The 24709-nt window shown below is 35.6% G+C and overlaps 1 long non-coding RNA gene across 1 annotated transcript; it reads left to right on the top strand.

Annotated features, from left to right (window-relative positions):
• Positions 1-3705: 3705 nt before the first annotated feature.
• Positions 3706-21199, top strand: LOC111734002. Its single transcript, XR_002778255.1, has 3 exons — positions 3706-3797; positions 16670-16671; positions 21190-21199. It is a non-coding gene; the product is annotated as an uncharacterized LOC111734002 (long non-coding RNA).
• The last annotated feature ends 3510 nt before the right edge of the window (positions 21200-24709 follow it).

The following is a 24709-nucleotide window of genomic DNA, read 5'->3' as shown; positions in this document are numbered from 1 at the left end:
TTTTGGCTGCCTCTCTACTTGTTTCTCTGTGTTATGTAGACCTGCTACATCTTTCAGACTTAGCAAGATAGCCTTATGTAATACATATTCTGTGGGGCTCAGTGACACAGTCTGTCTAGTCACCTGAGCTGGATGCTCCAGGAGTGTCTCTTGAGTGGGTTATGTGTGCCCATCTTTTGTAGTTGAACCTTGATTGTTGTTGGCATGTCAGTGTGTGCATTTGACTTGGGCTGGCTGGCTGTGATGATTGGCCATGACCATAGCATGTGAGCTGCTGTGTAAGGGCTGATCTTATGGGATTTGCCCCAGTGTGATCTGGTGCCTGCTGAGACCACCTTTTCAGCATGCTACTTGTGAGGCTAATCAGGTTGATGTTCTGATATGGATATGCAGTTTTGGGGGAGTCCTGGAAGGAATCCTATGCAGGCAAGGTCAACAACTGTTTGTGACTAGTCTGGAGTTACCTGGTAGAAGCCACAAAGTGCTCCACAGTTGGTCGCAGCCTGTGCTAGACCTGGAAGTGTATAGGGAGGCCATACTGTGAATCAAGGCTGGTTGTCACCAATACTAGGCTTGGGAAGCTAAGCAAAATCCTAGAGTTTCCCAAATCTTACCAATGTCTGCCAGCTGTCCATAAGGATTAGCCACTGAAAGAGCCTTGGGTTGTACGAGTAGTATGGGATATAGGTGGGGCAGGGTCTTAGGGAGACACTAGCATGACATAAGTGGTATTCGACAAGTTAATGCAGATTCAGATTTGTCATCAGTGCTGAGCGTGGGATTACACCACAAAAATCTCAGAGCCCATAGGGGCCAACTGCCACCAACCTGGTGCCCAGGGACCACTGAGAGTTGTCCAAAAAAAAAAAAAGTGCAGTGCAGGCTGACCCCAGCTGCCTGCTAGCTGTGAAAAAGCCTGTGGTGTTGCACAATTTGGGTGGGAAGAAGTCCCAGGGATTCATCAGGGTGGAGGGAAAGGGGCTCACCAGGCCAGTGAAAATTCAGATTTGGCCTTGTAGGGGGAGGGCTCAACACAGGAAAGATGGCATCCACCTTTCATCCACATAGGAGAATGTTTTAACACAAGGACAATGGCAGGTTTCCTTCCAACCCTTGCTTTGAAGCCAGAGATCTCAGTCTTTTCTTGTTTGTCTCTGACACCTCATTAGCTGCTGTTCCTTTGTCAAAGCCCAGGGTGAATGCCTGGGAGTGAAAGAATCTGTGCATGTTGCCTTTTAAGAGGACTCCTGTGTTTTCAGCCATTTCCATCTCACCTAATGGACAGAATCTGGCTGATTTTCATTGCTATATGTTGTGGGGCCTGCTATTCCTGGCACTGGTGCTCCAAACTGGGAATCTTGGTGTAGGGCTTGGGCCTCTTGCTCTTTGTAGGGGATCTCTGCAGCAAAAATATTTATTCTAATTCTTGACCACCACCAGTGGGTGCCATCAGTATGTTTCATGTCTCCACTTCTAGTCTTGAGATGGCTGCTTCTTTATATTCTTAGTTATTATAACACTTCTGTTTATCTAGTGTTAGGATGGTTCTCCAGGTTGATTTTTCTATATTTTAATTGCAATTTTAATGCAGTTATGGGAGGAGGTAAGCACAACAACCTGCTTTGCTATCTTGTCTTGAACTACCAGTGTCTTTAGAGAAACAATATTCTTTAGTTTTGATAAAGTCCAATTTATTGATTTTGACTTTTAGAATTTATGTGTTTTGTGTCATATTTAAGAAAATTTTACATACTAAGATTTTATTCAGTGTTATTTTTCAGAAGTTTTATAATATCAACTCTTACAGACAAGATACAATTTATTTCAAGTTAATTTTTGTATTGAATGTAAGAAAAGGGCAAGCTTTTTTTCTTCTATCCAAATGCAACATTGTTGAAAAGATTAGTCTTTCACCATTGAGTTGCCTTGACAGACTTGCAGAAAATTAATTGACTATACCTATGTGGATCTATTTCTGGACACCCTACTTTATTCTATTTGTCTACATTTATACTAAAAATAAACAGTCTTTTTAAAATGTAGCTTTATAAATGAGTCTTGAAAACAGTGTAATTCCCTCTATATTGTGCCCACTTTGTTCCTGAGGGAAGCTATCTATAAGGAGGTTTTATGTCTCAAAACTTGTTGGGAAGCCACTCTCTGGGATACTGAAGGAAGTTATCCATGAGAAAATGCCTCAGTATAAAAATTTCTGGGAAAATGCCTGGGGGGATTGTACTGCAAAAGTAAATGAACAAGACTACATTAAACTAAAAAGCCCTGCTCAGCAAAAGAAAACATCAACGAGATAAAGAGACAACCATTAGAATGTGAAAACATATTTGCAAGGAATGCCTCCGATAAGGGCTTAGCCTAATATTCAAAATATAGAAAGAACTCATACAACTCAACAACAACAAATAAAACCCCAACAATCCAATTAAAAAGTGGGCCAAGGATCGGAACAGACATTTCTCCCTAGAAGACATACAAATGGCCGATAAACATGAAACAATGCTGATCATTGCTAGCTATTAGAGAAATGCAAATCAAAACCACAATGAGATACCATTTTACACCTTTTAGAATAGCTGTTATTGACAGGACAGGTAATAATAAGTTTTGGAGTTGATGTGGAGAAAAGTAACCCTCATACACTGCTGGTGGGACTGCAAATTAGTATAGCCACTTTGGAAAACAGTATGGAGTTTCTTCAAATAACTAAGAACTGATCTATCATATGCTCCAGCAATCCCTCTACTGGGTATTTACCTCAAAGACTTGAAAACATGTATTCGAAATGATATTTACACATCTATGTTCATAGCAGTGAACGGTGGCCAGGACATAGATAAAGAAGCTGTGGTATATATTTGCAATGGAATATTAATCAGCCACAAGAAGAGATGAAATACTGCTATTTGTGATGACATGGATGGACCTTGAGATAATCATGCTAAGCAAAATAAGCCAGACAGAAAAAAGTTAAAAACCACATGATATCACTTATATGTGGGATATTAACCTAAAAGCATCAAACAAATGGGACAAACAAACAGAGATGTATGTACATGGACAATAGACTAGTGATTACCAGAGGATAGGGGAGTAAGGAAGATTGGGGAGGTAGATGGGATGTAAGGGGTCAAATATATGGTGACAGAAAGATGGGTGGTGAACACACATTGCAATATATATATATATGCCTTGCTGTTGAATTATACATCTGAAACTTACTGAATTTCATCAACCAATTTCACCATAATAAAAATTAAGAAAGAAAGAAAGAAAGAATGAATGAATAAATACATATTTTTAATTATGTTGATTCTTACAGTCCATGAATGCAGAATATCTTTCTATTTCTTTGTGTCTTCTTTAATTTCTTTTAATAATATCATGTAGTTTTCGATGTATAGGTCCTTCACAGGCTTTGTTAAGCTTATTCATAAATATTTTATTCTTTTTGTTGCAATTGCAAAGGGAATTGTTTTTTATTTCATTTCTTTTTCTGAAATTTCATTGTTAGTATATAGGAATGCAATGGACTTTTTTTTCATGATAAAGATGACTTGTTCCTTTTATGCTCATTTTTATTTTTATTTTGTATTTTTATTTAATTTTTTTATTAAAAATTATTGGGTGACATTGATTAATAAAATCAAATAAGTTTCAAGTGTACAATTCAACAGTATATTGTATATATATTGCATTGTGTGTTCACCTCTTAAAGTTAGATTTCCTTCAATCACCAAATATTTAACCTCTTTTGCCCCTATCTACCTCCTTCTTACTCTGTTTCCTCTGGTAACCTGTTATCCATAGTCTGTGTCCATAAGTCTCTGTTTGTCATGTTGGTTTGTTACATTCAGTTTTATATCCCACATATGAGTGAAATCATATGGTTTTCAACTTTTACTGTTTGACTTATCTTGCTTAGCATCCATCCATGTTGTCGCAACTGGCAGTATTTCATCTCTTCTTATGGCTGAATAATATTCCATTGTATATATGTACCACACCTTCTTTATCTAATCATCTATCATAGGACACTGGTTGCTTCCATGTCCTGCCCACCGTGACTAATGCTGGATAACACCATGAATAAACATCAGGGTGCATGTATCTTTGTGGATAAATATTTTCAGTTTTTTTGGGGGTAGAGGGGGATAAATACCCAGGAGAAAGATTGCTGGATCGTACGGTAGTTTAATTCTCAGTTTTTTGAGGAACCTCTATACTCTTTTCCATAGTGGTTGTGCCAATTTGCAGTCCCACCAGCAGCGTATGAGGGTTCCTTTTTTCCCACAACTTCTCCAACATCTGTTTGTTATTACTTGTCTTGCTGATGATGGCCATTCTAACAGGTGTGAAGTAGTGTCTCATTGTGGTTTTGATTTGCATTTTGATTTGCAATTTCGCTAATAGCCAGTGAAATTGAATAATTTTTCATGTCTATTGGCCATTTGTATGTCTTTTTGGGAGAAGTGTCTATCAGGTCTTCTGCTTATTTTTTAATTGGATTTTTTTATTGTTGAGTTATATGAGTTCTTTGTATATTTGAATATTAAGCCATTATCAGAAGTGCTGTTTGACAATATATTCTCCCATTCAGGTGGTTCTGTCTTTGCCTTGTTGAAGATTTCTTTTGCTGTGCGGAAGCTTTTTAGTCTGATTGTAGTCCCATTTATTTGTTTTTCCTTTTACTTCCTTGCTTCTGAGGTCAAATTCATAAATTCTCTCTAAAACCAAGGTCCGTGAATTTAATACATATTTTTCCAATGCAGTTTATTGCATCAGGTGTTTTATTCAGGTTCTTAATCCATTTAGAGTTAATTTTGGTATGTGATGATAGACAACACTCTATTTTTTTTTTTTTTTTGCCTTTGGTATATGGCTTTCCAGTTTTCCTAGCACCATTTATTGAGGATTTTCTTCCTACAGTGTATAATTTTGGCTCTTTTTCCAAAAATTATGTGCCCATATATGTGGGGGTTTACTGCTGAACTCTCAATTCTATTCCATGGTCTGTGTGTTTGTTTTTCTGCCAATACCATACTGTTTTGTTTATTGTTCCTTTGTAGTATAATTTGAAGTCAGGCAGAGTGATACTTCCAGCCTCGTTCCCCTCACCTCTCAGGATTGCTTTGATATTCAAGGTCTTTTGTGCTTCCACAGAAATCTGATAATTTTTTTGTTCTATTTCTTTTAAAAATGCCATTGGGATTTTGATGGGGATTTTATTAATCTACATAATGGTATTGGTATTAAGATAATTTTAATTATGTTGATTCTTCCAGTCCAAGAACACAAACTATTTTTCCATTTTTGTGTTTTCTTCAATTTCTTTTAATAATGTCTTATAGTTTTCAGTGTATAGCTCCTTCACTATTTTAGTTAGAATTATTCCTAGGTATTTTATTCTTTTGTTGCAATTGCAAAAAAAAAAAATTCATATTTTTCTGAAAATTTATTCTTAGTTTATATTAACACTATAGAAGTTTTACATTGATTTTGTATCCTGAAACTTTATTTGTTTATTATTTCTAATTGTTTTTATTAGAGTTTTTAGGGTTTTCTATATAGGGAATCATGTCATCTGCAAAAAGTAATGATTTGACTTCTTCATTCACTATTTGGATGCCTTTTATTTCTTTTTCCTGCCTGATTGCTCTTGATTGGACTTCCGATACTATATAGAATAATTGAGGTGACAGTGGATAGCCTTATCATGTTTCTAATTTTTAAGGTTTTTAATTTTTCTTTCTTTCTATACCCATTTTTTATAGTTTTAATTATAAATGGATGCATATCTTATCAAATGCCTTTTCTGAATCTATTGATATAATTGTATAATTTTTATTCTTTATTTTGTTTTTGTGTTGTAGCACATTAATCAATTTGCCTATGTTAAACCATCCCTGTGCTCCTGGATTGAAGCCTACTTGATCATAGTGTATAATCTTTTTAATGTGTTGTTGTATTCAATTTGCTAGTATTTTATTTAAGATTTTTGCATTTGTGTTCTTGAGAGACATTGGTCTATAGTTTCTTTTCGTGTGTTTTCTTTACCAGATTTTGGTACTAGGTTAATGTTGGCCTCATAAAATAAATTAGGAAGTGTTGCCTCTTCTTCAATTTTTTTGAAGTTTGAGAATAGGTATTAGATCTTCTTTGTTTGGTAAATTAACTGGTGAAGCCATCTAGTTTTGGAGTTTTACTTTTTGGTAATCTTTTGATTATTGTTTTTATTTCCTTACTGTTTATTTGTCTATTAAGGTCTTCCAATTCTTCCTGATCAGTCTAGGGAGGTTATATATTTTTAAGAAGTGTCCATTTTTTCTAGCTTATTGAATTTGGTGGCATAAAATCTTTCATAGTATTCTTGTATGATTCCTTGTATTTCTGTGGTATTTTCTCAAATTTTATTCAGCCTTGTTCTCTAGCTCATTTCTCTCTGCACTACAGTTACTCATGCGTTAGACCATTTCATATCATTCACAAGTTCTTGATGTTCTGTTTATTAGTTTTTTTTTCATTGTTTTCCACTTTCTTCACATTAGATTATTTCTATTGATTTATCTTTCCATTACTGTTTTTTACCTTTGTTAACTCTATTTTTTTGCTTACCTCCACCGCTGGTTTTTTTCTTTTCAGATAATGTAATTTTGAATTTTCTAAATTCGTTTCATTCTTTTTTTGTAGTTTCTATTTTCCTTCTAAGATTCTTATATTCTTATCCATTAAAAACACGCTTTTTTTTTTTTACATCATTGGACATAGTTACCATATCCGTTTTAAAATCTTTGTCTATTAGATCTAAATTAACTGATTTCTTTCTTGAGAATGGACATATTTTCCTTTTCTTTTTTATGTGAAATAATTTTGGGTTTAAACTATGATCCAGTGAATATTATGCTGTAGAAACTGTATTATATTATTTGACAATTGTTTCTTTTTTTCTTTAAGTTTTAGCAAACAAGTAATTTGGTTAAATTAAAATTGAAAACTTATTTTCTTGGATGGTAGTTCAAATCTCTTTAATTTTTTTTTTTTTTTTTACTTCTGGGTTGTTTGAGTCTCTTCCACACATGCATTTCAGGTTTAAGCCAGAAATTTGGACAGAACTTATAAATAAAATCTGAAGCACTCTCTTGTCAATCACTTGCTTGCTCTTTTACTTCTAGAATTTTCTCCTTACTTTCTGGCATCTCTGGTTATACACACTGTCCTTTGGCTCTAATGCCAGAGCATATGTTTGTTACATTTTTGAGTATTAGCCTCTTCATAAACAGTGGCCTTCATTCAAACTAAAGCTGGATCAAAGAGAAGCTCATTCTGTGTGCTTACCGTTTTCCTAGTGTTAACCACATTTCATATCTGCCTGCTTTTATCTTATCTTCAGTTTTCAGATAGTTATCTTTTATGTTTTTTTTTTCAGACTTTGCAGTTATTATCTTTAGGAGGGTTAATCCACTAAGTACTTACTCTGTGAGACCAGAAGCAGAATTTCTACTTGCCTTTACTTTTACAAAAAGTTTAACTCTGTTATTTTAATGAAATATTTTATGCAATTAAAATTTTTCCCAATGATTACTTAATCATTGATTAGTTGGAGATTAATGCAGGGATTGTAAAAATCTATATGTATTTTAAGAAGAAAATTTAATTGAAGAAATTATGTGCCTACAAATTATTGGAAAGTTTGAAAGAGTCAAGAGTCTGTCACTGAAATTATTGACTTTAAGAACACACAACAGTAGCTGGATTTTATAGGTTAATGAAACATTGTTGGCATCACAATTTTTACAGATTTCTCTCAATACTCACAAAAGTTTGGAACAGAAACTGAGTTGAATAAACTCTAAACACTCAGATTCTTATTATTTTGCTTTTCTGTGGAAGCAAGATGACCCCAATTTTGTCTTCCATTTATACTACCATGAGCAAGCCCAAGCATGGGATGAATCTAAAATGCAGGAGAAAGGACTTAGAAAACAGATAAATTGAACTTCTGGTGATATCATAGTCTACGATTGACAATTTGCCTGCACCTCGTCATTTGATGTTTGGATGTATGTTCAGATATAGGGGTGATAGATTTCTTTTCCATTTTATTTACTGATTTAAATTTGAGTTGGATTTTTCAACTCTTATGTAGTATAATAAGACAATTTATCCAGGAACCATTTCAAGTGTTTTAGTAGAGGGACAAACTTTACCTTCATCATCACTTGTGATAGAATTGGTTAAAAAATCCTGTGAAATCAATCACACAATGGTCCACCTTCTATTCTATATAGAAAAAGATCTTGATTAAATTCCATATATAGGTGTGTAAAAATGTGAGTCAGCCTTTTGAATTGCATCACTAACAATGGAGGTTTAAGATTTTCACCTGCAATTTTTCCGGTTACTTGAATAAAGTCAACTTAAAGAAAAAGGAATTTAGCATATAAAAAAATGACACTAATTCAAATGAAAGAGAGAGATTTCTGGGCAAGATGCTAGAGTTGGTAACTATTGTGCTTGCTGTCTGCCATAATCACTTTAAAATTACAACTAAATTATAGAACAATTAACCTGGAGAACCAACTGAAGACCACCCAAACAGAACTCTTATAACTAAGGATATAAAGAAGAGGCCAAGATGAGACTGGTAGGATGGGTGGAGATGTGAAATGGGCTGGCCCTGCACCAATGTGTGATGGTTGAGCATTTGGGGGGATCTTTCTGCAGCAGAGGTCCATCCTGGGAAATAAGAGGTCTCATCCCCACACCAGGGTCCCCAACCATGATTCTAGTTCTGGGAAGAAGAGTCTCCACAACATCTGAAAGTAAAAATCGTCAGGAATTCCTCCCATCCAAGAGAGATAGAAGGCTGCTAAAAACCCAGACATTCTCTTAAAGGGCCCACAAATAGACTCACTTACTCACAGGGACTCACCCTGGCCTCTGGTGGAGAGATGGCAGCTCAGTAGGCACCAGAGGTGTGAGTTGTGTGGCTTCAGGGTGAGGTCTAGAGGAACAGCCACCATTATCCCTGTGTCGAGCCCTCTTTCAGTGTAGCCTATAGACCAGTGCCATCTTTTCTGTGTTGAGCCCTTTTCCACACAGCTAAATCTGAAACTGTACTGACTGGGAAAACTTTGCTTCCTCCGTCTGGTAGTTCACTGGTCCCAGGTGAACTCACATACTGCCCAAGGCAATTTTGGAACTTGGGCAATCAGCCTTGCTGCATACATTGCAGGATTCTCCCTCAGCAGCAAATAGCTGGCCACAGCTTGTGTATGTCAGAGAAACTTTCACTGGTGGAAAATGAGCCCCAATCCATGTTGCAGGCTTTCTTGGACAACTCTCAGGTGTCTGTGGGCCCCAGGCAGGGAGTGGCTGTCCTCAATGTGTTCTGGGAATTTGGTGGAGTGTCCCCAGAATCAGTGCTGATGCCAAAGCTGACTCTAACCTGATGAACACAACTCGCTTCACCCTGGTGACTTCCTGGGCCCCTGCCTCACCCAACTTACATACCACTGGAGGCTCTTTCAGTGGATGAACCTTGTGAGCAGCTGGAAGGTGGCTTCAGACCTTGGGGTGCTGTAAGCCTCTTTCTAAGTGTCCCAGGCCTGGTACTGATGGCAGCCAAAATCAGTTCTCAATGTGGCCTTTCCCACATGCCTCCAGGTCCAGCATAGGCAGAGACATACTGCAGATAGCTTTATAGTTTTTATCAGGTAGCCCCAGACCTGTCAAAGGCAGTGGCTTCCATCAGCCTGCATGGGAGCCTCTCCCAAGAGGCCCCAAAACCAATACATGAAGAAACTGCTTCTGACCACAACAGAACACTGTCAATTAGTCCCACTACTGACACATCCAAAAGGTGGTCTCAACTGCCACACAACCCTCTGGTGAAAATCCCCCTCTGTATGGTAAGACCCCACAAAGCAGCTCATACCTGGCCAATTCTCACAGCCAGTAAGCTCAAAAGTCAATCTCACCCATTGATGTGCCAACAACAATCAAAGCTAAACTACAACAGGAGTGTACACACAACCCACACAAGGAATATTACTGGAGCACCCAATGCAGGTGATCAGGGAGACTATGCCACTGGGCCATACAGGCCACCTACTCCAAAAGGCCAGTAAAGACTGACAGACATAGGAGATTCACCTAATACATAGATACAAACACAGAGAGGCAGCCAAAATGAGGAAAAAAGAAACATATTTTATATGAAAAAGCAAGAACACAACTTCCTTCCCATCCCACCCCCCCACCCCCAAAAATAAACTAAATAAAATAGAGGCAATCAACCTACCAGAGACCAAATTCAAAACACTGGTATAAGGCTGCTCATGAAACTTAGTGAGAACTTTGAAAGAAATAGTAAGCATAAGAAAATACATAGAAATCATATAAAAGAACCTATCAGAAATAAAAAATACAATAACTGAAATGAAAAGTACGTTAGAAGGATTCAACAGTAGATTAGATGAAGCAGAAGATTGAATCAGTGATTTGGAGGACAGGTAGTAGAAAAGACTCAATCAGAAGGAAAAAAAAGAAAAAAGAATTAAAAATTGAGGATCGTTAAAGAGAATTCTGAGCCAACATCAAGCATAATGACATTCGCTTCATATAAATATCAAAAGAGAGAGAGCAAGGGAGCGAGAATCTACTTGAAAAAATAGATTGAAAACTTTTCTAACCTAGAGGAGGAAATAAACATATATCCAGGAAGGTTAGAGAATTTCAAACAAATTGAATACAAAATGGAAAGCTCACACCAAGACTCATTATAATTAAAATAGCAAAGATTAAAAACAAAGAGAGAATCCTAAAGGTAGCAAGAGCAGCTTGATACAAGCGAGTTTTCAGAAGAATTTCAGGTGATTTCTCAGCAGAAATTTTGCAGGCCAGAAGGGATTCTCATGAAATATTCAGAGTGATATAGAGGACAATCTGGTGATGACCAGAGGGAAGGTGGATGGCGGGGGTGCCGGAGGGCGGGGACTGAGAAAGTGGAGTGAAGAGTTAAAGAATTACAAATTAGCAGTATATAGATGGTCACAGGGAAGCATGGCATAGGGAATGCAGTTAGCATTAATGTGATCAGTATGTGGAGATCCAGAGGAAAGAACAATTAGAGGGATCCTTTTATAAACTGTATAAATGTATAACCAATGTACCATAAACTTGAAACTGATAATAAAATAAAATTTAAAAAAGGGGCACAACTAAGACCACTATACATAACAAAGCTACCTTTTAAAATTAAAGAAGAGACTGTACCAAGAGTTTGGAGAAACATGCCAGAGTGAGAGATGTCCCTAGATCTCTCCCTTTGAAACAACAATTAGCTGAACATCTAAAACTGAACAAAAACACCCAAACTGCAAACCAGGACATCTGAGCATGACATCTGTGCATAAGAGCTATGACAGGTCAGAATATTGGGTGTCAGGCGGTGGACTGGGAGAAATAAAGAAGCTGACTCTCACAGCCACCAGAGCTCGCTCTAGGAGGAAGAGGAGAGGAGAATGAAAGGTGAGTTCCCTGGACAGCCCTGTCTGAGAAAGCTGTGAGCTCCTCAAGGCTGGCAACAAGGCCTTTATAAGGGCAGAAGGCAGAAATGAGGGACAGCAGAAAAACAACAGTTGATTTTTACCAGCCACTTTTGCAAAACCGAGGCTGAGCCACAGCCCCCAACCCAGAGGGCCCCTCCTCCCATACCCTCTAAGAATGAACACCACAGTGCCCAGGGGAATCTGAGCAAACATTACTGAAACTTTCACTAACACTGACAGGGACTAAGACTTAGGGTAGCGAGCATGATTAAATATCTACAAGAAAATAAAAAGGCATTATTAAGGCTTTATATAAAGCAAGGATCTAAGAGTCTTAGATGCCACCTACTAGAAACCAAAAGAAAACTGCCATCTTTGCAACAGGCTAAAAAGAGACCTCTATATAATAAATCTTTCTAGAAAAAAGCAAAACACACTGCCATTAATGCCCAGATGAAGAAATAGTTCAATAAACACCATGAACAACCAATGTGACAAGGCATCTTACAAAGAAAGAGAAAAAAATCTCCAGAAAATAAACTTACAGACATAGAAATATGCGACTTAAATGAAAGAGAATTCAGGATGGTACTTCTGAAAAAACTCAGTGAGTTCTGAAGTGAGTCATATCAATAATTTCAGGAATTGAAAAAAACAATTAGATGAGCAGAATGAGTTTTTTTTAGAAAGGAGATTGAAACCCTCAAAAAGAGTAGAATAGATCTTCTGGAGATTAAGAACACACTGCAAGAGTTGAAAAATAAAATAGCAATCTTGTGAAAGAGATTTGACCAAATGGAGGAAAAGATCAGTGATATCGAAGACAGAAATCTAGAAATAAATCAGAAGAAAGAAGTGAGAAACTGAAGAATTAAAAATAATGTAAGAGAAATACAAGAACTAGCTGATACCATCAGGAGAGGAAACATAAGACTAATGGGCATTCTCAAGGTGAGGAAAAGGAGCAGGGACTAGAAAGCATTTTCAGACAAATAGTGGATGAGAATTTCCCAAATCTAAGGAATGAACTGGAGCTTGGAATTCAAGAAATCAACAGAATGCCCAATTATCTCAACCTAAAAAGGCCTTCACCAATACATGTTGTATTAAAAGTATCAAAAAATCAATGACAAAAATAGAATTCTCAGGGCACCCAGAGAAAAGAAAACAGTAACTTATAAAAGAAAAAACATTAGATTGTCGGACTTCTCAGCACAAAACTTACAAGCCAGAAAGAAGTGGAATCAAATATTCAAACTATTAAGTGAAAGGAACTACCAGCCTAGAGTAATATATCCAGCTATGCTCCCCTTTAGAGATGAAGGAGAAATAAAGACCTTTCCATATATACAAAAATTGAGGGAATTCTCTACGAGGTGTACACTACAAGAAATACTGAAAAGAGTCAAATCACCTATAACAAAATGACAAAAAATAATAATACATAATTAGGAGTGTGGTGACTATCAGGCAAATAGAAGCAGAAGAGTGTAACCCTTACTAATAATAGGGCATTATAAACTTAAACAATGAGAAGAGAATTTCTATAGCAAGATAGTAATGAACGTTTAGCATACATAGGGACAAACTGAGATGACAATGACTGAAAAGAGGAGGAATCAAAGATCTAAATTTGCAAAGGGGAATGTAGTTAAGGAATACCCAGAAAAAAATGAACGAGTGTGTGTGTGTGTGTGTGTGTGTGTGTGTGTGTGTGTGTGTGTGTGAATAACTATCCTTTACATGTGCATAATGGTAAACACACACGAATGATTCAGAACTGAAGTATATAACATAAAACAAGAAGAACCAGAGGCAAAACCCACAAAACCCAACCAAAATAAAGAAAACAGAAACACAAGGACAAGGAAGCAATGGAAACACTGAGCTACCAGAAAGCAAAAGATAAAATGGCTATATGAAGACCTCATATTTCAATTATCACCCTAAATGTAAATGGACTGAACTCACCAATAAAAAGACACAGAGTTGCAGAATGGATCAAAAACAAACAAACAAACAAACAAACAAACAACAACAACAACAAAACCCAACTATATGCTGCCTCCAGGAGACACATCTCAGCTCCAAAGAAAAGTATAGACTCAAAGTGAAAGGGTGGAAAATGATATTTTAAGCAAATGACATTGAGAGAAAAGTAGGACAGAAAAAATCTATCAGACAAAATAGATTGCAAATAAAAAAGGTAATGGAAGATACTGAGGACACTTCATAATGATAAAGGGAATCATGCACCAAGAAGGCATAACACTTATTAATATCTATGCTCCCAATCAGGAAGCCATGAAATATATAAAGAAATTATTAACAGAACTAAAAGGAGAAACAGATCAAAACACTGTCATAGTAAGGAACCTAAATACTCCACTGTCGGATATGGACAGATCATCCAAACAGAAAATCAATGAGGAAATAACATCCTTAAATGACACATTAGACTAACTGGACATAATTGACATTTACAGAGCCTCTCATCCCCAAACAGCTGCTTATACATTCCTCACTAGTGCACATGGAACTTTCTCAAGGATTGACCACATACTGATACACAGAGGTAGCCTCAACAAATATAAGAGGGTTGAAATCACACCAACCATATTCTCTGATCATAATGCTTTGAAACAAGAGACCAAATGCAAAAAGAATTCAGGAAGAACCACATATACATGGAGATAAAACAACATGCTACTGAAGAGTAACTGGGTCAAAGAAGAAATAAAAAGAGAGATCAAGAGAAACACATAAACGAATGCTAATGATAGTACATCATATCAAAACTTTTGAGACATAGTAAAAGCAGTAATAAGAGAAAAGTTCATATCATTACAGGCCTATCTCCAAAAACAAGAACGAGCCCAGAGAAACTACTTAACAAAACAATCTTAAGAAACTAGAAAAGGAAGAACAAATGAAGGCTAACATCAGTAGAAGGAAAGAAATCATCAACATTAGAACAGAAATAAAATGAAATTGAAAACAAAAAAAGAAAGAAGAAATGCAATAAAGAGTTGATTCTTTGAGAAGTTTAATAAAATTGACAGACTCCTGGCTAGACTTACTAAAGAAAAAAGAGAAAGGACACAAATAAACAAAATAGGGGATGAAATAGGGGAAATGACGACTGACACTGCAGAAATACAAAGGATTATACAGGAATACTATGAAAAGCTATATAACACCAAATTTAATAACCTAGAAGAAATAGACTAGCACTTAGAACAATACAACCTTCTAGACTGAATCAAGAAGAACCGGAAAATCTAAATAGACCAATCTACAGTATGGAAATTGAAATGATCAGCAAAAACTACCAAAAAGTAAAAGTCCTGGCCAGATGGCTTCTCCAGTAAATTCTACCAAACATTCAAAGAACATTTAATATCTATTCTCCTCTCGCTCATAAAATGAGTTGGCAAGTATTGCCTCCTCTTCGATTTTTTGGAATATCACCGATACCAAAACCTGGTAAAGATAACACAAAAAGAGAAAATGACAGACTGATGTCTCTCATGAACAGAGATGCAAAAATCTTAAATAAGATACTAGTGAACTGAATACAGCAACATATTAAAAAGATTATACACCACAATCAAATTGGTTTCATCCCAGAGGAGGCACAGGGATGGTTTAACATAGGCAAATCGATTAATGTGATACACCACATAAACAAATTTAAAAATACGAATCATATGATCATATCAATAGATGCAGAAAAAGCCTTTGACAAGATACAGCATCCATATATGATCAAAACACTTCACAAGATCGGTATAGAAGGAAAATACCTTAACATAATAAAGGCCATATATGACAAACCCTCAGCCAACATTATACTTAATAGTGAAAAAATAAAAACCTTCCCTCTAAGATCAGGAACAAGGTGAGGCTGTCCACTATCGCCACTGTTATTCAATTTAACATTAAGTGTGAGGTGACTATCAGCAAATAGAAGCAGAGAAGTGTAACCCTTACTAAGAATAGGGTGATCAGGTAAGAAAAAGATATAAAAGACATCCAAATAGGGAATGAAGAGGTCACACTGTCACTATTTGTGGATGACATGATTCTCTATATAGAAAACCCTAAATACTCCACAAGAACACTATCAGAAACAATAAGAAAATACAGTAGAATTTCTGGATACAAAATCAACATTCAAAAATCCGTTGCTTTTCTATGCTCTAATAATGAAGTGTCAGAAACAGAAGTGGAACAAATAATTCCTTTTGCAGTTGCAAGAAAAAGAATAGAATACCTAGGAATAAATCTAAGGAAACATGTGAAGGACCTATATAATGAAAACTACAAAATTCTATTAAAAGAAATCACAGAAAATACAAAAAAAGGAGGAAGGGAGATATTCTATTTTCTTGGATTGGCAGAACCAACCTAGTTAAAATGACCTTATTACTTACAGCATTATACCAATTCAATGCAATCCCCATCAAAATCCCATCAGCATTTTTTTTAAAGAAATAGAAAAAAAATCATCAGATCTGTATGGAAGCAGAAAAGACCCCAAATTGCCAAAGCCATCCTGAAGAAAAAGAACGAGGCTGGACACATCACTCTGCCCAACTTCGAATTATACTACAAAGCGACAGTAATCAAAACAGCATGGTATTGGCTGTAAAACAGACACACAGAGTAGCAGAACAGAATTGAGAGTCCAGAAGTAAATCGATATTCATATTGGCAAATGATTTTCAACAGATAAGCCAAAATCATACAGTGAAGAAAAGAAAGCCTCTTCAATAAATGGTGCTGGGAAAACTGGAAATCCACCTGCAAAAGAATGAAACTAGACTGTTGTCTATCACTGCACAGCAAAATTAACTCAAAATGGATTAAGGACCTGAATATAAGTCCTGAAACAGTAAAATTCATAGAAGAAAACATAGGAACTAAACTCAAGTACCTTGGACTTAAAGAGAATTTTATGAATTTGACTTCAAAAGCAAGGGAACTAAAAGCTAAAATAAATGAATGGAACTACATCAAACTAAAAGACTTCTGTTCAACGAAAGAAATCTTGAATAAGGTAAAGAGACAGTCATCTGAATGGATAATATATTTTCAAGCCGTGCCTCTGATTAGGGTCCAAAATATACAAAGAACTCATACAACTCAATAACAACAAAAACTAAATGATCCAATATAAAAATAGGCAGAAGACCTGAACAAACACTTCTCCTTAGAGGATATACAAATGGCTGAGAAATATGTGAAAACATGCTCAACATTGGTAGTTATTAGGGAATTGCAAATCAAAACCACAATGAGATCTCTTCTCACATCTATTAGAATAACTATAATCAGCAGGAGAAGTAATAACAAATGCTGGAGTGGTTGCGTAGAAAAAGGAACCCTCATACACTGCTGGTGGGACTGCAAATTGTTACAGTCACAATGGAAAACAGTATGGAGGTTCCTCAAAAACTAAGATTGATCTACCATATTATCCAGCAATCCCTCTACTGGGTATTTACCTCAAAGCCTTGAAAACTCATGTACAAAAAGATATTTGCACACCAATATTCATAGCAGCATCATTCACGGTGACCAGAACATAGAAGCAACCTCAGTTTCCTACGATAGATAATTAGATAAAGAAGCTGTGGTACATATGTACAATGGAATATTACTCAGCCATAAGAAGAGATGAAATACTGCCATTTGCAACAACATAGATGGATCTCAAGATAATCATGCTAAGCGAAATAACACAGACAGAAAAAGTTAAGAACCACATGATATCACATATATGTGGGATATAAACCTAAAAGCAACAAATGAACAATACGAACGGAGACTCATGGACTTGCACTATAGACTAGTGGTTACCAGAGGTAGGAGGTGGGGGGAGGGTGTAGGTAGACAGGGTAAAGGGTGTCAAATATGTGGTGACAGAAAGAAATCTCATTATGGGAGGTGAACACATATATATATATACACACACACTGTATATATATGTGTGTGTATATATGCACACTGTATATGTATATGTATTTATGTGTGTATATATATATATATACACTGTATATATATATGTGTGTGTGCGTGTGCATGTGTGTATATATATATATGCCTTACTATTAAAGTGTGCAGATGAATCTTATTAGATTTTGTTAACCAATGTCACTATAAAAATAAAATAATAAATAAAAATAAATTAATTAAAAATATATGAATTATATTAAATTAAAGAAGAGATAAAGAGCATTCCAGACTGGAAAAAGCTAAAGGAGTTCATCATCCCCAAACTAGTATTACAGGAAATGTTAATAAGACTTTTTAAAAAAGATTTTAAAAAAAGAACATAAATATAAAGACTACAATGGCAATAACTAGTACCTATTGATAATGATTTAAATGTAAGTGTATTAAATGCTCCAATCAAACTATATAAATGTCTAACCAATGTACTGCATACTTGAAACCAATAATAAAATAAAATTTAATAAAAACATAGTATAACTGAACGCATAAGAAAACAAGACCCTTACAGATGCTGTCTATAAGAAATTCACTCCAGATTGAAAAACACCCACAGACTGAAAGAGGAGAAAAAACATATTTTATGTGCATGAAAACAAACAAAAAACTGTGGATAGCAATAATTATATAAAAATAGACTTTAAAACACAGAGTATAATAAGAGACAAAAGAGGACATTACATAGTGATAAAAGAATCAATTCAAAAGACGATATATACTTTGTAATCATTTATGCATCCAACATAGGGACACCTAAACATATAAAGCAAATATTGACTGACATAAAAGGAGAAATCAACAGTAGTACAGTCATAGTAGGGACTTTAACACTTCATTGTCATCAATGGGCAGATCTTTCAGACAGAAAATCAAAAGGGAAATAGTGACCTTAAATGACACACTATACCAGAAAGAATTAAGTGATATATTTAGAACATTTTACCCTAAAACAGCAGAATAAACATTTTTTTTCAAGTGCACACTGAACATTTTTAAAGATAGCAGACATATTAGGCTACAAAGCAAGTTTCAGTAAACTTAAGGTTATTAAAATCACATCAAATGTTTTTTCCAAATATAATCATATAAAACTAGAAATCAATTGCAGGAAAAAAAACCCTAAAAAACATACAAACACATGGAGGCTAAACAACATGCTACTAAGCAATAAATAGGTTAACAATGAGATCAAGAAAGAAATCAAAAGATTTCTTGAGACAAATAAAAATGAAAACACGATGAGGCCAAATCTGTGGGACATAGTAAAAGCTATCCAAAAAAAAAAAAAAATTTATAGCAATAATGGCCTACCTCAAAAAAACAAACAAAAAATTTCAAATGAACAATTTAACCTTACACTTAAAAGAACTAGAAAGAGAACAAAAAAACAAAGTAGAAAGTGAATAGAAAGAAGGAAATAGTAAAATCAGAGTAGAAATAAAAGAAAATCTGAAAAAAGAGTACAAAGATCAATTATTAAAATTAATTAATTTATTTTAATTAGTTTCAAGAATACAGCATATTGGTTAGACATATATATATATTTCATAAAACGATTCCCCAATTGCTCTCTCCTTCCCTGGCCCTCCACCTAGTCAGCATATTAATGCTAACTGCATTCTCTATGCTGTGCTCCCCATCCCCATGACCATCTATCAACTACTAATTTGTACTTCTTTAACCCTTCACCTCATTCTCCCTGCCCCCCCCAAATCCCCTTTCCCCTCTGTCTGTCACTAAATTGTCCACTATATTTGTGAGTCTGTTTTTGATTAGTTTGTTCTTTTTGTTTTTTAGATTCCGCATATAAGTGAAATCTTATGATATTTATCTTTCTCTGTCTGACTTATTTCACTCAGCACAACTTCTAGGCCCATCCATGTCATTGCAAATGGTAGGATTTCATCTTTTTTAATGGCTGAGAAATATTCCATTGTATATATGAATCATAATTTCTGTTGATGGACATTTAGGTTGCCTCCATATCTTGCCTATTGTAAATTGTGCTGCCATGAACATAGGGATGCATAGATCTTCACGAATTATTGTTTTGGTTTTCTTTGGATAAATATCCAGAAATGCAATTGCTACGTCAAAAGTTATATCCATTTTTAATTTTTTGAGAAACTTACAGACTGTTTTCCATAGTGGCTGTATCAATTTGCAATCTCAACAAAAATGTATGAGGGTTCCCTTTTCTCTACATCCTTGCCAACACTTGTTGTTCTTTGATTTATTGATCATAGCCATTCTGACAGGTGTGAGGTGATATCTCATTGTGGTTTTAATTTGCATTTCTCTGTTGGTTAGTGACCTTGAGCATCTTTTCATATGTCTATTAGCCATCTGTATTTCCTCTTTGGAGAATATCTGTTCAGGTCTTCTGCCCATTTTTTTAATTGGATTGTTTGTTTTTTTGTTGTTGAGTTGTATGAGTTCTTTATGTATTTTGGGTATTAATCCCTTATCAGATGTATCATTAGCAAATATCTTCTCCCAATCAGCCAGTTGTCTTTTTGTTTTGTTGATGGTTTGTTCTACTTTCTCAAGATTACTCTGGCTATTCTGGGTCTTTTATAGTTCCATATGTATTTTAGGATAATTTCTTCTATCTCTGAAAAATACATTGGCATTTTGATAGGGATGCATCGAATTTATAGATTGCTTTGGGTAGTATGGCCATTTGAATGATGTTGATTCTTCCTACCTATGAGCACGGTATATGCTTCTATTTATTTGTGTTTTTTTCAATTTTTTTTTTCAGTGGCTTATAATTTTTGGAGAACAAGTCTTTTACTTCCTTGGTTAATCTGGTTCTCAGGTATTTTATAGTTTTTGATGCAATTGTAAATGGGATTGTTTTCTTAATTTCTCTTTCTGAAAGTTCATCATTGGTGTATAAATATGCCACTGACTTCTGGATATTTATTTTGTAACCTGCTACTTTACTGAATTCACTTATCAGTGTTCACAGTTTTAGGTGGAATCTTTAGGGTTCTCTCTATATAGTATCATGTCGTTGGCAAATAATGAGAATTTTACTTCTTCCTTTCCAATTCAGATACCTTTATTTTTCTTTCTTGTCCTACTCTTATGGCTAAGATTTCCAATACAACGTTGAAGAGAAGGGGTGAAAGTGGGCATGTCTCGTTCTTGAGTATAAGGAAAATGCTTTTAGCTTCCCCCCATTGAGTATGATGTTAACTGTAGGTTTGTCATATATGGTCTTCATTATGTTGTGTATGTTTCCTCTATTCCCACTTTGCTAAGAGTTTTTATCATAAGTGGATGCTGGATTTTGTCAAATGCTTTTTATGCATCTATTGATATGATCCCCATAGTTTTTATCTTTAGATTTGTTAATTTGGCATATCATTAATTGATTTGCGAATATTGTACCAACCTTGCATTCCAGGAATAAATCCAATTTCATCATGGTGTATGATATTTTTAATATATTGCTGAATTCGGTTTGCTAATATTTTGTTGAGTATTTTTGCATCAATGTCATAAGAGATAACGGCCTATAGTTTCCTATTTTTGTAATGTCTTTGTCTGGTTTTGGAATCAAGGTAATGGTGGCCTCATAAAAAAAGTTAGGAAGACTTCCCTCTTTTTAAATTTTTTGGAATAGTTTGAGAATAAGTGATAATTCTTTTTTGAATATTTGGTAAAATTCTCCTGCAAAACCATCTGGTCCAGGACTTTTGTTATTTGGGAGGTTTTTGATTACTGATTCTATTTCTTTGGTGGTAATTGGTTGGTTCAGATTTTCTGTTTCTTCTTCACTCAGTTGGGAAATTGTATGTTTCTAGTATGTGTCCATTTCTTCCAGATTGTCCCATTTGTTTGCATTTAATTGCTCATAGTAGTTTCTTGTGATCCTTTGTATTTCTGTGAAGTCTGTGGTTATTTCTCCTCTTTCACTTCTGATTTTATTTATTTGAGTCCTCTCTCTTTTTTCCTTGATAAGTCTGGATGAAGGTCTGTTAACTTTGATTATCCTTTCAAAGAACTATCTCTTGGGTTCATTAATCTTTTGTATTGTTTTTCTAGACTGTATTTCATTTGTTTCCACTCTGATCTTTGTTATTTCCTTCCTTCTATTCTCTTTGGGTTTGTTTGATGTTCTTTTTATTAGTTCTTTTAAGTGTAAGCTTGGATTGTTTATTTGAGCTTTATCTTGTTTCTTGAGGTAGGCCTGTATTGCTATGAATTTCCCTCTTAGGACTGCTTTTGCTGTGTCTCATAGATTTTGAGTCATTGTGTTTTCATTTTCATTTGTCTCTAGGTATCTTTTGATTTTTTCCTTGATCTCATTAATAACTCATTGATTATTTGGCAAAATGTTGTTTAGCCTCTGTGTGTTTGAGTACTTTTGCTTTTTTCTTGTAGCTGATTTTTAGTTTCATACCATTGTGATCAGAGAAGATGGTTGATATGATTTCAATCTTCTTAAATTTATTGAGACTTGATTTGTGTCCTAACATGTGGTCTATCATGGAAAATGTTCCATACGCGCTTGAGAAGAATGTATATTTTGCTGCTTTGGGGTCAATGCTCTGAAAATATCTATTAAATCCATCTGTTTTAGTGTGTCTTTTAGGCCCATTGTTTCTTGTTGATTCTTTGCCTGGAAGATCTGTCTACTGCTGTTGATGGGTGTTAATGTCTCCTACTGTGAATGTATTATTGTCAATTTCTCTTTTTATGTCACTCAATTATTAATTTATGTATATTGGTACTTCTATGTTGAGTGTATATATGTTTACTAAGATTATGTTCTCTTAAGTTATTAATCCCTTTATCATTATGTAATGCCTTTTTTTTCTGATTTTAGCCTTTGTTTTAAAGTTTACTTCATTTGGTATAAGTATTGTGACCCTGACTTTTTTTTTTCATTTCTGTTTGCGTGAAATATCTTTTTCCATCTGTTTACTTTCAGTCTGTGAGTGTAATTTATCCAAAGTTGGTCTCTTGTAGATGGCATATGCATGGTCTTGTTTGCTTATTCGTTTGGTTACCCTATGTCTTTTAATTGGAGCATTTAATCTGTTTACACTAAAAGTGATTACTGATAGATACATTGTTACTACCATTTTATTATTTATATTTGTTATTTCTATTTTCTTTTTCACCCCTTCTCTTTTACAGAAGTCCCTTTAACATTTCTTGTAAAGCTGGCTTGTTGGTGATCAAGTCCTTATGCTTTTTCCTGTCTGAGAAGCTCTTTATCTTGCTTTCCATTTTAATTGAAAGCCTGGCTGGGTAGAGTATTTGTGGTTGTAAATTTTTATTTTTCATAACTTTGACTATTTCTTGCCAGGCCCTTCTGGCCTGCAGTTTCCATTGAAAAATCAGCAGACATTCTTATGGGGGAACCCTTGTAAGTAACTAGCTACCTTTCTCTTGCTTTTAAGATTCTCTCTTGTCTTTGACCTTTGGCGGTTTTATTATGATGTGTCTTGGTGTAGGTCTGTTTGAATTCCTCTTGTTTGGACTCTTTGTGCTTCCTGCACTTGTATGTCTAATTCCTTTGGCAGTTTAGGAAAATTTTCTGTCATTATTTCTTCAAATAGATTCTCATTCCCTTGTTCTCTCTCTCCTCCTTCAGATACTCCTATGATCCAGATATTTGTACACTTCATGTCGTCCCAGAGTGTTTTAAACTATTCTCATATTTTTAAATTCAGTATTCTTTTTGTCATTCTGATTGTTTTTTTTCTGACACTTTTTCTTCCAATTCTCTGATTCGATCTGCTTTTGTCCAGTCCTTCTAGTGCATACTTCATCGCAGTTATTGTATTCTTCATTTCTGTCTGGTTCTTTGTTATGGTTTCTATGTCTTTTTGTATGCTTACTATCTCTCTCTTGTTGTTCTCATTGTGTTCATCCATTCTCCCTATAAGTTCTTTGAGCACCCTTATAACCATTATTTTTAACTTTGCCTCTGGTAGGTTGCTTGCCTCTATTTCATTTACTTATTTTCTGGAGTTTTCTCCTGTTGTTTCATTTGTGGCATGTTTCTTTGTTTTCTCACTTTATTAGCCTTTCTCTGTTCATTTCTATATGTCAGGAATATTTGTTTTGTCTCTCAGTATTGGCCAGATGGCTTAATGTGGAAGATGTCCTGTGTGGACCAGTGGCACTCTCTTCCTGATTCCTTATGCTGGGGGCTCTGGATGTGACCTTTGTGTGCATTGTGTGATCTTCTGTTCCCAAGACTTTATTGTTCTTAGTTGATCATTTCGTGGGATTAACGTTCAGGCTGACTAATTGTGGGAATTGGCTGCACCCACAGGGTAAGAGCTGCTGTGAGGAGGCTGACCCCACTGAGTGGGATTTGCCCTAGCAGGCTTGTGTACTTGTTGCAACCACTCTTTGAGTGTACCACTAATGTGACTAGTCTGTAATTGCTCCATTGTGGTCTGGTGCTAGCCTCCAGATGCGTTAATTTTGTCACCCCTTGAGAGGGGCTCCCCAGTAGGCCAAGGTCAGCTGCTGCTTTTGGTTGCTCAGGACTACCCAATGGGAACTACAAAGTGATCCTCAGATGGTTGTTGCCTATACTGGATTTATAAGTAAGTGGAAGAGATAACATTGTAGGCAGTGGTCGGTTATTCCTCGTCTCTGACTTACGGCAGTTTAGCAGATGGACCAGTGCTCCTCAAGGCCTGACATTGCCTGTCAGTTGCCTGTAAGTCTCTGAAACTGGATGAGCTTCTGGGTGATATGTATGTTGGGTGGTTCAGGGACCCTGAGAATCTCCTGAATCTATTGAGTAAATTTCTCCTTAACACTAACGTGTCAATTTATGTGCCAATGCAGTCTCTGTAGCACCCTGTACAAGTTTCCTCTCATAGAAAGGTCAGCTGCTGCCCACCTTGAGCCTGAATGTACTACACCAAGGCAGGGACAGCTGCCTATCAACGTGCAGCTGGCACATTGTACATTGGTTGGGGTAGGAGCTCAAGGGCTGTCCGGCCAATACAGACTCCTGCAATCCTTTCAAGAGGTTTGCTGCTTATACAAGCAGCAGTGATCTATCCACAACTGTTTTCCTTGAAATGTGCTCACTGTGCTAGCTAAGGTCTGTTGCCAGCTCTGACTCCACAACCCCAGAA

Source organism: Pteropus vampyrus, unplaced genomic scaffold (genome assembly GCF_000151845.1).
Source record: "Pteropus vampyrus isolate Shadow unplaced genomic scaffold, Pvam_2.0 Scaffold715, whole genome shotgun sequence".
In the NCBI taxonomy this organism is placed as follows: Eukaryota; Metazoa; Chordata; class Mammalia; order Chiroptera; family Pteropodidae; genus Pteropus; species Pteropus vampyrus.
The sequence above is the reverse complement of the archived record's forward strand: the minus strand, read 5'-3'. Positions and strand labels throughout refer to the sequence as shown.